Source organism: Amphibalanus amphitrite, unplaced genomic scaffold (genome assembly GCF_019059575.1).
Source record: "Amphibalanus amphitrite isolate SeventyFive unplaced genomic scaffold, NRLGWU_Aamphi_draft 000802F_arrow, whole genome shotgun sequence".
Lineage (NCBI taxonomy): Eukaryota > Metazoa > Arthropoda > Thecostraca > Balanomorpha > Balanidae > Amphibalanus > Amphibalanus amphitrite.
The window spans coordinates 172,313-190,996 of record NW_024882296.1 but is presented as its reverse complement, the minus strand read 5'-3'; positions in this window follow the sequence as shown (position 1 = coordinate 190,996).

The window sequence follows — 18,684 nt, the reverse complement described above, 5'->3', positions numbered from 1 at the left end:
CTAAGAGTTATTTTAGATAATATTTATGAAGCCTTTACCTGCCTTTACCTAGGCGTGATTTCTTGTTCTATTACCTGAAAGAGTTACTGAATGCTCGTCTTCAATAGCTGTCAGGTGCTCTCCTAATGACCAGGTGAGATTGATTTGAGAGGGATGTGACAATGTAACATGTTGCATTTTCTGAAACTGTCAAGCTCTTGATGATGAAGGAACAATTAGTACCTATAATTAGTATTCTGTACCAGAGTGCAAACTCCCCTACAGCAAATGGTAAAACCATTACAGGTTTTAAAGGCTTCACCACTTTCAATGTTGCTGGGCATCCTTTGCATGATTTTTACAGGCTTGACTGCTTATCAGAATGCAAGATTAAGGATTTAAAATTTTATATTTGAGTACTTAAGATTGAGCTTGAAATCTCACAGCCGTGGCTACAGCCGTAGCCGTGTTCTTGGAGATATTTGCAGCCGCCCCGGCCCACAGCCGTGGGGCTGCAGCCAGCCGCGGCTGCAGCCGGCCGGTGCAGACCTCTACTATATAGCAAATTAAAATACAAATAGTGCTTGAAAGAAAGTAGGGAAAAGTATCGTCAGTTAAAGCAGAAAAGTTCATGGGCCAGTTTTAGGGAAATAACCTGCCTGAAATTTATTAGCATTTGGTGTAAACTCAAGAATAAATAGTGACTGAAATGGCCAACAGCTTAACCCTATTAGTGGCAGGCTCCTGGCTACCCCTATTAGTGGCAGGGGGGGGGGGGGCTGTTTACGACCCCCCCTGATATCTCGAGATCTAACGGGCCGATTTTCAAAATTCAAACGGCATTCGATTTCGCTCAACGTGATCTACATTTCTAAAAAATAAAAATTAAAAAACGTCAACAGGGGGTAGAGGGGGGTAAAAACGGGCAAATTGCAGATACATTTTAGACTGTTTATCACGGCCAGGTTTCTGAACCAATCTTAACGCAACTTTTGCCGATCGATAGAGAATGAACCAGGAATTCACATGGATCCTAAAAATATGCATTTTCAAAAATCATAGGCGGATACAGATAATTGAGATTGGGGGTACACAAAAAGTATAGTAAATAAGGTTTTTGTTGGTACTGTTTCTAAAAAGGGTGGCAATGGTCTTGTTATGTTACAATTTTCTTATGAGAGAACGACTACAATTGTATTGGTCATGCATAGGCGGTGTCAGGGCACCTATGTTGGGAGGTAAAACATAACCCCCCTTTTTGGACGCCTGGATCCGCCTATTATAGCAAAAACGTGTCAAAAGAGGATGCACAATAACTTTGTATATGTTATCACATGATACCTTTCATTCACTGTTCGTAAAACTGGTGCATACAGTTATAATACATCAGCATCGTGATCTTCGCCCGAATGACTCGCTTCACGAATAGAACCCCCTAATTCCCAGTGCTCTGGAGCCGTCCCTGGTAAAGTTATGAACTTGAATTTTTCAGGGAATGTGCCCAATTTAGTTTTAGGAAAAGTCAGAAAATTTCAGCATCGTAGCTTCAGCGGTTTCGGAGATATTCCCGAAAAACCTGAGGGGTGGATGAAAACAACCCCCTGCCACTAATAGGGTTAACATATTCTGTAATCGTTCGGTTGATAATGCGTGCTCTTTTCCGTGGCGTTACTTTTGAAGCCAGCGAAAAGATGTGCAGAGGAGGCACCTGTGGTCGGGATAAAACTAATCTAATAAGTGAACAGAAATAACAGTGATGTACACAGCGAACGGTTCATCAACACGCCTTTAGGTAGCACTCGGTGGAAATATATTTAGTTGAAGTGATCATTGGCACCTTGGACTACTCATTGACCACTACCTAGGACCACTTATGGCAGCGCCGATGTCATAATTGGCTCTGACCATACCCTGAAACCCAATAACCGATACGCCCGACTAGCTCCGATACTACAATCCAAACCATAATCGCCCAGGCAATGTTATACTAATGATCATCGCTTTTAGCTAAGAAATCGTAAACCCGCTCTAAGACCATAGCTTCTTGCTTATCACATCTTTTATAGCATAGAGGAATGCCGGTTGAAGGTATTAACCCTGTCATATTCGCGATATAAAAATATCCATAAAAGCTTGCAGATAACGAGTTCTTAATGCGCCCATTCCCGATATTGTAGCGAGCACATTCAGCAGATCCATGTAAATGGTGCATAAACAGGATCAGAATCTGAGAACCAGACCAAAGGCTCATCAGACCGCCGAAATCTGACACCGAGTTAGCATGCAGGCTGAATGGTGAGCCGGCAGCTGAGGTAACCATCCCACTCGTTATCAGATCATTGGAGGAGGTGTTAAAAACGCCGCAGCACGAGCGAAATCGTTCAGATTCACGCACGAAGCGATATCGATCACGGGATTGTATTGTTTTATCACACATTTTAGATTTTAGGTCTATATTTAGTCAATATTAATACGGTACAATTAGGCTGCGTTCTCCAAACGTGTGATAATGATCACATTGGCTTATCAATGAATCAGGCTCACGGCTGGTTAGAAGCATACACGCAATTTTTTACATTCCTTCATTATAAGGCAGCACGATATTCATTTTCATTGTTGACAGTAAAAGCATACGCTAACGCATCTAACGGTAGTTTTCATTAGTAAGCCTACTTTTCTTTAATGCAATACCAGCAACGCAGAGCACAACTTTACGTTATAACTACAACGCTCGAAACTCTGAAAATATACTCAGCGGCATCATGTTGCATCTGATCGGCTGCAAATGTCAGCCTGCATCTGGCAGAAACCGATCACTCTGCAGGCATGTCTGACATCTCAGCAGATATTTGAGCGGTTCAGGGAGCACATGCTGCATGGCCTGAGGATGCAATGGGTACGCCTGTAGCAAATCCTATGTGAGGAATATTGATGAGCCTTGTAAACATCCTAACTGACTCAGAGACAGCAACAAAATGTCATCGAACTTTGGCGCACAGATGTGGTCATGGTATGGGATATGAAATGCCGCCATGTCATGGAAATTCCACAGCGCCAGGTGTCCTTAGAGTTGAAGGATGGTATGATGCCTAGGGATTATATCGTGCTAACCAAGAAATGATGTAAATTGTCTACAAATTAGATGATGGATGTCACACAAATCAAACAATGCAATACCAATATAGCATTGCAAAATCATAACTCGAAAAAAAAAACACTCATAGTACAACGAATTATTCTCAAGGTCGCCTTTGCGTCAAAATTAGGAGGATAGATGAGCAAAGTGATATGCTGCAAACTCAACGCAAGTTATTTGAACCGCAGCTTACAAACAGGGGTCCAGATATCGAATTCATTGCCTTGTTTTACGACTGCTTCTATACAAATTGATGCTGGGCATGAAAAGCAAAATTGCAGCGCATAAAGTGCAAGGCAGACATCACACGCTTTAGGTTATGTAGTTAATGCGTCATAAAAGTCACTTCATCAATTAGTTGTTATCTTTAAGAAATGTGCGATAATGTCTATACCGGCCGCTTATCAACCAGTAAAATTCCGATTTAAGCAAACCATGAACCATTCTCCGAACCACCATCCATATAAAAAAGGCAGATGCCAGATATGCCTACAAATAAATGCCACTACGCGAGTCAAGCTTGCAATAGGTATGTTGAATTACTTTTGACGACGCTCTGATTCTTTTACAGAGGTTATCCTACTGACTACATAGCAGGGGCATTGGATATCCAAATGCCAGTAATTTGTGTCTGCTTTCGATTCAACAGATTGAAACAGCCATCACACAAAATTTGAATTCGTTTCTCAAAATTGTACACATGCCACCTAACAATTGTAATAACTTGGCACATGACCCTTTCTAAACAACGTCATGAAATTGCCAGAATCAGAATTGCAATAAGTGCAACTTTGCTCCATAACGAATGCTCACCGTATAGTTTTTCTCACACCTAATTAGAGCGAATAAAAGATGTATACAAATTATCCAACAAACCGCAGATGCTATCCAACCAAACCGCACGTGCTATCTTACAAAACCGCAAGCATAGTTGCTGCCAATCTAAACACCGTGCCGTTCTCTTCAAAGCACCTCTGAGTTCGGGATCTCCCCAAGACTCCTTCACATGAGTCGCAGCCCATTCAATCAACACCTCAGCTGCACATCAGGTAAATTGAGCACCCAGAGAGGCCGCGTCAATTGCGGCCGTCAATTATGACAGATTGGGTATCGATAAGCACACTCGTCTCGTCAGGCCGGTCAAACGTCCTCTGGTCAGCGATCTCGGCACATTTTCGATCAGTGGTAGCCCGTTATCTGCGTTTCGTCTGCCCTCGGGGTATTCTACTCCTTTCGGCGGTCGGTTGCCAATGATGTGCGCCAATTTGGCTGACAGATTAGACGTCGTTATGGGCGGGTAAATGATCGACAAGGTGTGCCATTAGAGCTATTTTGACGCCGAGCGCCGTGCGAACGTCCGACCCGGCGCACCCTCTGAAGGGATCATTGCCGCTTCCGACGGGAGTTCAGAGCAATGCAGCCGCCCTGAATTGACCGAATTGGTTAGCAGATGTCTAATTGTGTGCTTTAGAAATGTGTATGGCAATGTGCTTTAGAAGGTTGGTATTCCCGGGCGGCAAATCGGGTTAGAAGCATGTGAAACGGTCGTATGTCTTACCAGATGTGTTTTCCTACGCCTTTTTGTTTTCTTTTTTATTTCAAGAAACAACTAAATGGACACGTGTAATCGTTTGGGTAGCAAATTATTTCTTAGTTCATTGCTATTTAACCCGCGCACCGACGGGGGTCTGCGCCAACTTCGCACCAACGGGGGGGGGGGGGGCGGATGACCGCCCCCCCTGAGATCTCGAGAACGAAGCAAGATAGCGACAAGCGGTAAACGGCATCGGATACGCACGGTCAAGATCTACAATTTTTACTGAGGTCATTTTCAGGTCAGGTCAAAGATGACGTCACAGGGGTCGAAAAATTCAAAATGGCGGCGCTAGATATGGAGAGTTTTTCTCGAATAACTTTCGAATTAGTCAAGATAGGAGCAAACTAAGAGCATCATCGTGATCCTCTCGTCAATCCGCATCGAATGATATATATGTTGACCTCGAAAGGTCAAGGTCAAAGGTTGACCTCAGGTCACGTGACCTCGAGGTCATCATGTATACCATTCGATGCGTCTTGACGAGCTGAACACAATGATACCATCCACGCGGCTGTATCTTGTTCCTGTACGGAGTTATTGGCCAAAAACCTTTGGTGACCTTTGATGACGTCACATGACCTCACAGCTGCCCAACAGCAAAACAGACCTCAAGGTAGTGAAGGTTGACCGTATATGAAGTCATGTATGGTATATGGGGCCATTCCGACCCGTTTTAGTGGTAAAAATAGGGAGTTGATTTTTCCCCCATCATTGACTTATAATTAATGGGGAGGTCGCGAAATTGACCTGACCTTAGGTCACCGATATCAAAATTCCGAGATATACAAATTGTAGCTACTAATGACCTTATAACATCCTACGACTTTCAAAGGCCTCCGCCATCTACTGTAGCTCTGGCACGGTGACAAAGTTGCAAAAAAGTGACTTGAGGTTGGGTCATTCAAAGTGACCTGGTGACCTAACCTTAAAAGGTAGGAAGTTCAAACTTGCACACCATATGTAAAATTGATGAGGAAATAGTCGTACCAAATTTCGCGGCGCTACGCGCCGCGGTTTTCCCGCTATTCGCGAAAAACCTCAGGGGGGGGGGGGGGCGGATATCCGCCCCCCGTCGGTGCGCGGGTTAATATAGGTATAACAAAAATATTTTAGATATAACGACCGAACAAATATCTGCAGGACATACGTACTTACATATATATCTACGTAAGATCTATTTATATCTACGTATATATAGTACGAGCCTTATCTTTGTCGATCCATTTTGTAAGAACGGCGCAGACCGTGGGAATTACACATGCCGTCTCAAATATCATCTTGCCTCCCCCCCACCCCCAGACCAGACAGACCAGACAGACAGACAGACAGACAGACAGACAGACAGACAGACAGACAGAAAGACGACCTGTCTGACAGAAATGCCCAGCGGGGACAGGCTGTCGTAGATACTGCGGCCAGTCGGGACTCTGCTCGCAAAGCGGTCTCAGGAGACACTAGCCGTTTTCACGGCAGGTTATCCGGCGAATGCACCTAATTTGACCAAATCCGCACCTAATCACTTTTACAGCAAATATCTTTATTTTATGAATTTATTTAAGTGTTTTAGCCGATGATGCTCTCTGATAATATGACAAAGAAGGCATATAAGCAATTAGTGCAACCCTAGCTGATAGCTACTAAGAGACACACTGAACTTAGTTTGACCAAATCTGCACCTAATCTGCACCAGATGTGCACCAAATGTGTACCAGATGGCCGTCGTGAAAACGGCTTCTACTGGGAGGGAGAATCGATGGAGACAATTCGCGAGACATTGCTCAGAGACATCTCGGGGGATTACAGACAGACTGTGAGACAGTGTTTGAGACACAGCTCCGAAGGAGCCAGTGTAACAGCTAAGACAGCGAAACATATGAGGCAAATCGAGCGATAGGTATAGTTCAGGCACACGAAGACAATAGAGCTGGAAACACATTGATGAAGGCTGACATGATACCAATGGATGTGTTCCACCAGAATAGGCAGAGTGACGACAATTTTCCTTTAATTCCCTCGGCCCACTTCACTGATGATATAGTGACTTTCTAGAAAAATGCTGAGCTTTCAAACAAGATATAAGAATGTTTTAGAATATGACCAATATACTGCTTCCCTCACACAACCTTTCCACACTGTGCGATCAGCTATATGTGGTCTGGATGGAACACGAGCAAACAACATTCCAGCCAAACCCGTCTGAGCAGATCAAGCCTGATCATTCCGAGATATCATACATCATGGCTTCCGACCGCGGCACATTTTTCGCCGCTCACTTCTGCGCCCCGGTGATTACAGCGCAGGCATAAATTCATCGAAGGCATTTAGTTCAATTACCAGCTTTGAGGGCTGTATATAACTCACACTGGACAGGTCGATGAAAGCAGGGCGCTTTAAATGCCCGGCCATCGATGCAAATTATCGGATAATCTGCATTAATTTTACACGATTCATCCGACACCGCAGATGTTGTCGGAGGTTTTCGCATGCAACTGAACAGTTTCGTACTACTTCTTTAATTTAGATGTTCACATTGGTCTACTTTATCAGCCATTGAGTGTCAAATAATACGAAAAAGGCACAAGACAAAAACTGTTGGAAGCAAAAAATTAGAACTTGTGCTTACTAGGCAAAGGTGAAGGTGGAAACTAAGGGAAAAGGTAGCAATAAGAGACTGGAGTCAATAGGCATCAGACCGGAGCGGGCGGAGCTCATTCCATATCTGTTTATTTTTTTAGGTAGCTGCATGACAGATGGTGCCATGCCCATCACTCAACAGAGAACCATTTTGTTGTGTCTGCTTTTTTTACCCGTTTCCATGTCGAAGAAACGCATTTCTTTGTCGTAACTCTTCGGAGCTACGCTCTGCCCTCAAGTCAATCATTGAATATTTCTATTTGCTACGGTACTATTGAAATAAATTAAATTGACTGAAATTAAAAACAATTAATGCTAATTAAGCGAGAACTCCTCTGCTCCACATCTTTACGGCAAAGTATCACGCGAGTTGCCCGGTGCGTGATAAACTATATCGAACGTAGCAATTATGCTTCATAACATTCAATATCAAGCCGGAATGTCTTGTAAACATAGGCTGTTCAAAATAATGCCGAACAATTCGAAAAGCTTCGCTGAGCCGGTACAGACAACTATCTGGGTGAGCCGTCTTACAGTGCACAGAACATGCGGCGTTTCAGCCATCTGCAACATCGGGAGAGTCAAGCCATCAGTCAGGTCACATGTCGGGGTAGCGGGGTATGACTCCGGTGGTCGCTGCAGGTCAGCTGAGTTCTGCGATCTGTGGCGCACGCGGCGCTCGGTACACCTGTTTCATGACACCTCACACAGCTCAGACATACAACGAGCGTGACCGAGTTGAGACCCGGTCACGACACGCGCGAGCCGCCTACCAATCACACCGGGGCAGTCCGAGGGGGACTGTCTCGTGTGTGACACCGGGTCAGGCTCGCGGGAAATGTCTCTTGTCTCTTGACGGGCCGGGAGGCAATGTCTAGTTAAGGACAACGGGTCAAGATAGGAGGGAATGTCTCGTGTATAAAAGGCTAGGAGGTAATGTCATGTGTATGACATGCTAGGAGGCAATGTCTCGTATATGACGGGCCGGGAGGCAATGTCCTCGTATGTCACCGCGTGAGAACAAGAGGTGCTAACCCATCCCGGTCATTCAACGTTCCAACGAAGCCGGGAGGTAATAGTCCCTCGAAGGACGCCACCAAGCCCCGTTTGGCTATCAGAAATGAGCCTTCTCTGTGCCGAGAGCACATTAAATCACAGGTGTATCCGGCGCCAGCGCTGGTGATCATTTACAATCCGAAAATGGACACCACGTATCACCCATCGTCACTAAGGACGACGATGAAATATATCCGTCCTGAGTTATGACCGGTCCGTGATAAATGAGGTCTCTGAAGGCTGAATTGAAAACAGGACAAGAGTTCAGACAACGCCTCGGCAAGGACAACTGAAATGCTGTAAAATCGCCAGATATGAGTCCCATGATCATGTCGCTTCCCAGCTAGCATTTACATGACTTATCTTTTCCTCGCCATGTTAACCAGTTGTTTACATGTGTCTCCCTCCAGCCACAACTCATTTTTCTATCACCACATCACAAACCTCGTGATTTTCACTCGGTACCTCCGGTCACCGAGCTCACTCGATCCTGTTCCCTTCACTCAAACCACCTGTTCTCTACGAACTCCCTCTAACCGCAGGGAACTGGGTCCTTTCGAACGAGCCCATCATTCAGTGGCGAGTCGCGCGCCGGGCGCCGGACAGGGACGAATGACCGCCGGCCCCCACCTGGGTGACACGGGAACCACGTGTTAATCGCAGTCACGACGGCTGCGCAGCGCGACACGGCAGTTCATCCCTGCCCACACCCCAGACTCAAGAGAGGGCAGCCCGGTCACATTTCGGGGAATTATCGTGTCGTGCAAAGGCAAGGCGCCTCATAAACATGTGAGTTAGCGGTGGTTTATTAATATTTGATTCGGAGAGGTTTTCAATCGGTGATTGGGAATTTTCGGTCGATGTGAATAAATAATGCGATATCAAATGTGGCAAGTGGGTGTACTGGTATGTGGATTAAATCGCGGACATCCATACAGCTTGGGTTGGTTCTAGGGTTAATGTTTAAACATGATGTACCATAATGAGTCCTGCCAAGGGCTCTTCTGCAACGAATACATTTAGCATGACAAACGCTTGTCTTTAGACGAGAAGTTCAGGAATGCAGTCCCACTTACTGGATACTATTCAGTAGGTCGTTATGCTAAGTTAACGAGTAACCAAACATGCAAGAATGTAAACAAGGAACAACTCGACCTGCCACGATTCATCCTTTGGCGGAATACAAACTCTATAGATGTAAGAACATAGGAAGCAAGGATATAAGACATTCATGGAGCGTAAAGTCAGGAGACAATCAACCGGAATGCAGCCAGTTCACATGAGTTGCGTAGCGACTGACATACGTCAATTAAAATTAACAAATGTTGCCCCCTAAGGGCCTATCTCCTGAACTGCGCCATCATTTACGAGGGTCTTGGTAGTCAACCTTTCCTGACCTTTTCAACATACTCAGTCTAGCAGCCATCTCAAAGTCGATGCTTCTTTTTGCACCACAGCTACTTCACAACTGCTTCGATGGTCCGTATAGGACAAATGTAGGCTGACTGATATTATCTCTAGTGCAGTGAAATCAAGGCTGCACTTCAACCTTTGATGGCGCTAGAACTAATGCAATGCGATGCAATCTATAAACAGCTGGGAGTGGAAAATGTTGTTGTTGCTGTTTTGTGCCCTCTCTAAGAAAGGTCAGTAAACCTGCAGGAGAAAGCCTGCCCTGAAAGCCACATCCATCTATCTGCCTCAGAGTGCTTGTTTTAATTAATAATTAAACAGTCCAACCTTGCACTTACCAGAACAGAACCAACCTTGGTTCTGTTCTACCTTGTAACAGAACCAACCTTGTAGAGAACGGTTCAGATAGCTTCACGGTGTATTAACCTTCGCCCTGGTGGGGGGGGGGCCATTTTGGCCCCCCCTGTGGTTTTTCAGCGATAACTCAGAAACCACTTGAGTTAGCGCCCTGAAACTTTGTATAGCTGTTTATTCAACATTTTTACATCATGTCCTTTTTTGGGGGGTTCGGGTCAGGTCAGGTCAGGTCACAAGGTCACCAAAACTGACACCACCTCTAAAAAAGTTCAAAGCTCTCTCAAAGGCACAGCTTTTATCCGATCAATGTAAAATTTACAGTACTTGAAGATGTCACCCAGCTCTACAAAATGGCTATCTCGGATTTTTTATAAATGTGACCTAAGGTCAGGTCAGGTCATCGCTGCTCCCCATTATAAGTCAATGGGAGAATCGAAAAGTAGTTGTTTTTCAGCTAAATCGGGCGTGATTGTTCCTATATTTCGTTATTGAAGTGTCTTGGGTCAGCAAATCACAGCCCATGTGAAACCATTTGCTTGTGACCTCGCTGAGGTCACGCTAGGTCATCTCCCTGGTCACCAGAGGTCACCAGCGGTTTTTCTGCACTTACTTGTTATTGAATAGAGATAGAGACTCCGTTCGACGTTTATCGTGTTTGTCTCGTCAATGCGGATCGAATGATATGCAGCATGACCTATTTCGGTAAGGTCATGACCTTGACCTGAGGTCAAATTTTCAAAATGACCTTTCGAGGTCAAACTATATATCATTCGACGCGTCTCGACGAGCCAAGCACGATGGTGCATGAATCGTTTCTCTATTTTCTCGTGAATGCATGCTATAGTTAAAAATATTTTCAACGAAATTTGCCAAGTTGACCTTGCATGACCTCTGTAGGCCAAACCGTTGAGCTGAGGTCAAATCTGACGAACCTTGGCGAAAGAGCTTGAAAAGAGCTATCGATTGCTTTTTTCCGCGGCTCTCTAGCTCTTCTAGTTTCCGAGCTACAGCGGAATATGTCCGGCAACACCGAAAACACTGAAATTTGACCTATGATGACCTCTAGCGACCTCAATATTGACCTTAGCGAAAAAATGACCGAAATACTTTCGAACGTACTTGTTATGGGCTTTCGTTTGCTTTTTTCCGCGTCTTCCTAGCCCTCTTCGTTTTCGAGTTAGACGGGGGGGGTCATTTTGGCCCCCCCCCCACCAGGGCGAAGGTGGCTCAGACCCACACCAGGGCGCGGGTTAAGTATTTCATCCTTATTTGGTTCAGTGATAATCATGAATATAACAGAGTCACAAGCCATGATAAGAAGGCCAGTTCCTTCTATCGACTTATGCATGTGATCCTTGTACTGCTACATTGATTACGAGAACAGAAGTCGCCTCAACAAAGGCTCGGCTATCACACAATAAGAGTGATAGCTCTCGGTATTTGCCCTTTTTAACATTCCATTTGAGTGATAGCTAGGAATTTGCCCTTTTTATCATTCCATTTAATAAGCATGAAAAATAGCATGAATAAAAATGAGTGAATGCCAAGTGACCTCATTGTAAGGAATGCTTGCCTCTCAGCCTATGCATTTCACTCCAGCCGGATCGTCGACCAGGAGAAAACATTGATAAAAACAATCGATAGAATATTTTGTTAGGACAATACTGTGACAAGTGACAACCAAAGCATAATTTCAAGCTAAACTACATAATTTGTAAGCATTATTACCTATTTTTGTAAAAAATAGCTGTTTTTGTTGTTAACCCGCGCCCCGTAGGGCTACTTGCAGACCCATCCACCCGTGAGGGGGGGGGGGCGTTTTGGCCCACTCCCCCTAATATATTATAATATTTACCGGCCGATTTTCGAAATTCAAACGGCTTCGATAGCCCCACCGGGGAACTACCTTGTGACCAAATTTCATTGACCTCGGTCCAACCGATGACGTCACAGGTCTGGTCAAAGGCCGGGCTTTCACCGTTCACAGGCATTCCAAGAAAGGTGTTGTGAGATCGAGTAAATTGGTAAGTTATTGAAAAGCATCGATGGTAAATTGTTCGTCAAACACATACTTGCTATCTGAGGTCACTGATATCAGGTCAGGTCACAGAGGTCAGGTCGCTGGGGGTCACAATATGAAAGTGTCGTGTGATACATGTTTTATGGTCCATTTTACATGACTAATGCGATTATGTGGGTCAGGCAGCCTTTGGGGCCAGTTTAGGCTACGTTCTGGTGAGAGTCAGGTCAAGGTCGGGTCAAATTAGGCCAAATTTCAAAGTTGATATTTTTGCATAAAACGGGTATCGATTCGAGGCAGCTCGTCACGGGGAGTCTAATGGTGATCTTTGTTTTGCGCTACGTCGTCTAGAATTGCCAAAATTGTCACCTGACTTGAGACGTCACCTGACCTGTGAGTCATTGGTGACCTCGAGGTCAATGAAAATATGCTTCGCTAGACGGTTTTTCCGGGGCTAGCAGACGCCGTTTGAATTTTGACGATCGGCCCAGTAGATTCGGAGATAGGTGGGGGCTCTGGAGAGCCCCCCTCCCCAGTCACTCGCGTTATGGAAAATACCCCAGTCATGCACGGGTTAAAGAATGATGTTTTTGTTTCAGAGTGGGTTGCGAATATCACATCTTTCATTAGCCGCGTTTACATAGGGCTTACATATCGGAATTCCACTATCTGGCAACTAGCCCTATGTAAACGTGGCTATTGTGGGCTGTGATATATAAATTTACCTTCTCAAAACTCAAAAACTTCACACTTACAACCTAAAATTCTTTCTTACGAATCAAATGCATCCAAGACTCAACTTCTGCCCATCTATCCGTCTGTCTACCTGTCTATATTTCTATTGGGCCGCTCCCCACGTCGCGGAGACCCAGTAGCTGACCGGGCACGTGCACACAAAACCGATCAGCGTCACTGACGTGTGCAATGGTGCGCGACTGGATGTCTCGGATCGATCGGGCAACACGTCAGTGGTTCGATATACACGGGTGACGTCACTGGTTCGACACACAGCTGATGATATGGGTTCGACAGAGGTGTGATGCTTAGAAAGCTCACCTAGACAAAGTCTGTTTTTACCCCAAACAGCTCTAATAGGTTACGAAAGATCAATAGTCCTCATGATTGTTTATATTGATCAGTTCGTACCCGAATGACTTGCGAATTTAGTTTCAACCAAAAGAATACAAGTTAGGCCCAGTTTTCAAACCACTTGTCAAGTCCATCTACTAAACAAGAATGAATAGATTCAGCCCCAATCTTCTGTTTTACTGATCAACGCCTCCAAAACATGTTGCCAGCGAGGTCAGACGGTCAGGCAATGACCCCACAGAAACCAGCCGCGGCACCTTGACGGTGTACAGCTGGGCCTATGGATAATCATGTCATTGTTGACCCCTGAGCCTGACACCAGATATGCACAGCCCAGGCAGCTACATGGACAGAAGCAGCTGAGCCTCCGTGCCTGTCAAGGTTTACATAATCATACGGGTGTCAGTGTCTGTAGGTCAACGGTCAGGAGAAGGGAAGGAACGTGATAGGTCAGGGAAGCTTAGAGCAAATAATGTCTAAAACTGGTGGTAATTAATGAATGGTAAACGACTTTGGGCAGCGCAAAACAATATCTTATCTGATTTGCAACGTATGGATTCGACAGATCGCGACTCAGTAAGCAGTTAAAATCCTTCCCGTTTTTTAGTTTTTAAGTTTCATTTTTAATGCAAGTTAGGTACTTACTCATGATGACAAGTGTCAGAAAAAGTCACGTAAACCAATGATTTGCGGAAAATAAGCTTCTATGACGCGTTGCATATGGTGAATTCGATCTGCGTGCTACAGACCACGACACTAGGCAGCGTACATACTACTGAAATTTCGACAGCGACCCTAAAACGCGCACTACAAGCCGTAAATCAGCTCCGTCCTTGGTCTGAAGGGTTTGACAGCTTTACCAGCCACCAAACACACGCCATCTCCTCGAAACGTGCCAAATCTCTGACAAGAAATGGCACAAACCACTCCGGCACATATCCTGTATTCCATCTGTACCGGGTCTCACGGTCAGGCCGCAGCCCACCAGGCTCGAGTCTCCACTCTCCACGCGGAATAAACCCACAGACTCACGAGTCCATGATATGACCCAGGTGTAGTGTGAGGTCATCGTATAGGGGTGGCGTCACTTTCTGCATGTTCCAGTCACAATATGGGCACGCGGTATTAGTCTTATATCATGTCGTAGACAGTGGCAGATCCGTGTATCTTTCCAGGACGGGTGATCCTTGTTAGTGTTTGCTCGAGGCTGACAAGACTTCGTGGATGCTGCACAAGTGCTGCTGGCATGGTAGGTGGCTGGTGAAACATGCATAACACGAGCTAAGCAGTATACGAGTGTATAACCTTCAGTGAGATGTGATTTTTAAACTGTTGCCTTGTGATAAAGAATTGTGCAAACATGTTACAATACAAAGTCATTTCCCTGCTTCTCCCTGCACGGAAATTAATACCTACACGATCTCGAACGTCCCAGGAAAACATTGTGTGGTGTTTTCAGAAATAATAATACAGCTTGTATCCACTCTGCCATAATATATTCATCCGTCCTAGATATAATTTAACCAAGCATCATAAGCCTACGTCGCGTTTCTTTGACGACCTCAGCCTGAGAATCTGAAGTTGGATCCGGCCCTGGGCCTGGCCAGGACACAATAAACAACACGGACAGCGCGGACAACCTTACAAAACACACACCGCCCTGATCAGATGCTGCCCGCCTCAATGAGCAGAATTCCACGGGTATCCAGTATCGATCGAAGGCCCGCGAATCAGCAGCTGTCATTAGCAGCACCAATGTTAATCAGTGAAACCCGACGCCACCGAGCGACTGGCTTCAGGTTCAATTAGAATTGCACACGGGATGGTTACTATCAGTGATGCCAATCAGACAAACGCTGCAACAATCACCCTCCCCTCCCCTCCCCCAGCAGGCAGTGCCGACACCCGTACCATGAGCATCTCCCCTCCCCCCCCCCCCCCCCAGTGCCGACACCCTTACCATGGGCGTCTCCCCCTCCCTCCTGGTCAATTCATCGGGCCGCCGCTGCTGACGAGTTAGGTCAAAGGTCAACGGGCGCCCCGCCGCGCCGCGCGGGAGCCACCACTCCCTTTGAGGCCGCCGAGACCACCCAGAGCGGCACAGCACACTCACAGGAGTTCTAACTCAGCACCGGGAGTCTAACCTCCCCGGCACGGCGCGGCTAGGTCGTGGCCCGCTCGTTAGACTGCGCTAACCGGAGCGTCAGAATCGCTGATCGCCGGGTGTTGATTGAAAACCGGCGCCGGTTGAGCGTAGTACGCGAGAAGTCTATCGCGGTTTATCGGCGTTGATTCGTCGGGGATTCAATGCCCTCGGACAAGGATGAAACGGGACGTAATTAATCGGCTCAATTGTTTGGTATTCTGTCCTAATATACATACAATAGCACTTACGATGCGCGCCTTCATTGGGCGAAGTTTGCGTCATCTTTTAGGCTCAGAGAGCTGTGGCTGGTCCTTCCAGGTATCAGGATCATGGCACCATTGCCACAAGGAATATAATAAAATCACGAGATAAATGGTATCTAACCTAAATAACGGGTTACCGACACTGCTGAAAATAACATATTCTCTAACATATGAAGCATCTTACTCGTGCAATCTGCCCTAATTGCAACCACCGTATGATACCACTGAGGAACAACCAAGACCGGTTTCTGGACCAACGGCCTCCAGTAGACGTTCTTTATTTATCTAACGTGCCCCCACCTGCGTCATATTTCGGCCGGTGCACCTGCTCTGGCTGCGAGCTCGGGAATATTTAACCACCGTCCAAGATCCCGGTGCATCTCTATAGAAGAACCGCAGCTCTCGGGGCCTCTCGCTGGTAGCTAGTCAGCCTCTCTGATGACAAATTAACCCCGAGCAGCGGAGGCAGTCCAAACATCTTACGGTGCATGTCGCTGGCAACACGGCAACCCGAATTAACGTCTCCCTAAAATGGCATACATGACGTTTATGGGAGAGTCGGGTGGCAAAAGTGCACGGTGACCTCAGAGGTGCACAAACCTTCCTACTTGCCTACAATGTAGGAGACAGGAAAGAGCCGAAGAGGGTAGCCGCGAGACAGATTTCAGTTTGTGTTTTCTGTACAAAAATGACTATAAAAACAGCTAACTGGTAGCAATTGGTCGGTACAATCAGCTGTCAACGGCATTTGGTCATTACATTTCTTTACGTGTCTTCAAAAACAGTTCCTACAAATCTCCTCCATGAGACACCCACGAGACAGTTCCCATTGGATTAACATTGTGTCTCATGAGACACCGTGTAGGTAAAATGTAGGATGAAAAACTGCGAAAGTGGTGGGCATGTTTCGAAAAACGGCGCACAAATTCTTGGGGCGCCTTAACAAAACTCCTGTTCGAAAATGGGCTCTGGTAAAGTTTCGTCAGCTGGTTTCCATAGCAACCGCAATTCGTGGGACAAGCTGACGCCATTTGCTAGCGCGTTGCGTGGTAACCAGCTATCGGTGTCAGTTGAATTTGAAAGATAATTGTAACAGTGAACAGCTCGCTTCAGTTGCTGTACTGTGCTGTGGATGTGTGTCTTGTGCAGTGTAAGCAAAGTGTATAAGGACTTTCACATTATATTTTGTGATGTGATGGTGTGGTAATAGAAGGTTGTGAGCTCCAAGTGGAGTTAAGGAATTGCCAAAGAAATGAAAACTCTGCATGGGCCGGAAATCTGCAGCCTGCACTTCTATAAAGTCTTCATAAGAGGTTCGTGGCAGGGGGCATTTTGGGGAGCGAGTAGGTAGGTACCCAACCTAATTGGCTTGATGAGAACTGAAACTGAAAGTCAAATGAATTGTGAAATTGCTTTACCTATCCTATCTGATCACTTCTACTTATTTTTTTAAATTTTCCATTCATTTTGATTGATAAAGAACAACATTGAAAGATGCTAACATGCAGGTAACTACCTACCTAGCTCTAATGTAAATAGGTACCTAATAATTTCCTTCAAAAGAATATATTATGGCTCTTCAATGTACTGGAGATTAGTAATTGAAGGCATCTCACTTCATTTTGAACATTACCTAGGTATAACTTCCCTAAACTGCATGACAAATTTTCAATTTCCTTGTTGTAACACCAATACCACAAACATTCATCTGGGCACAAGGCTCACAACATCAAATTATTCATGTTTTATAGACAGGTACCTATACAGCAAAAATGCAACAGATATGTTATTATTTTAAACATAGGCTTTGTGTTCAGTTGTGTATATAATAATTTTGTGGGTGGAAAATGTGTCATGAATTGTCTACAGGTCTGTGTAGAATTGTAATTAATATGATTATAGAAAAAGGAATGGTCAGTTAAGTAGTCAACATGTTTACTCAATAACAAGATATGCTGGCATGGAGTTTGCTCATGAGTTTGCTCAAAAACCTTTCAGTTAGTGTGGGAAGCATAGAAATTTGAAGCATATGCTTATAAAACTGATTTGTAATGGGGTTTGTGAAGTTCTCCATAAATTTCACACCTAGCAACGTCCCTACCTAATGCATTGCATTACTTTAAAAAGAGGGAGTCCATACAAGTTGTCAGGTAGGTATAGGCTTTGACATTGATTTCAAGATTTCAAGGTGATCTGTGCTTTTTGCTTATAACTTGTCCTCATTCTCTGACTAAAGGAGTGGCAATACAATCTGACTTGTTCTATTTTCCTCTTGCCTTGCCATTTTTGACATAATCCTTGCCCAGGCTATAGGTATGTTGGTATGATGAAGGTCAATCAGATGACATATTTCAAATATTACAGTCATGATTTCAGTTGAATTTGCCTAACTTTATTTAAACAATATAAGATTACACATTGCATAGCTATAACAGCAATATTTGAGCCACCACTGGCATAGAAATTAATAGGTTGCAAAACATTACTCAGCAAGAAGAAATCAGTCATTGACAGTGGAGAAAACACATCTAGACTTGACAACAAATTACAATTGATTATTCTTCTAACATTCATGTTGGCATAAGTAATAATTCAAATGGATACTTAGTGCATTTTTCTAAAGATTTTAAGCACATGAGATCCATCCAAAGGCACAGACTCGGAACAAAGGCTGTGTTATAAACAAGGATATTGCACCTTTTTGGTATCTTAACATGTTGTTATATTCCGACATCCTAAGAAAAATAATATGGTAATCTGCCCTGCTTCATTTGATACGTATCGATGAGTAATTGGATGTTGCGGGAATGCAGTTAGTTTTCCGGCAGTTGTCTCCAGCAGCGACAAAATGGCCGCTTACTTTCTGTCAAACATTTGCTTACATATGGCTAAGTACATTAATTCACTTAGTCTAACTTTGTCTAGCAAATCTCCAGTTTTACTTCGGGAAAACCGGCAGCGTGTTCCACATTGGTGACCCCGCCAGGCGAGGCA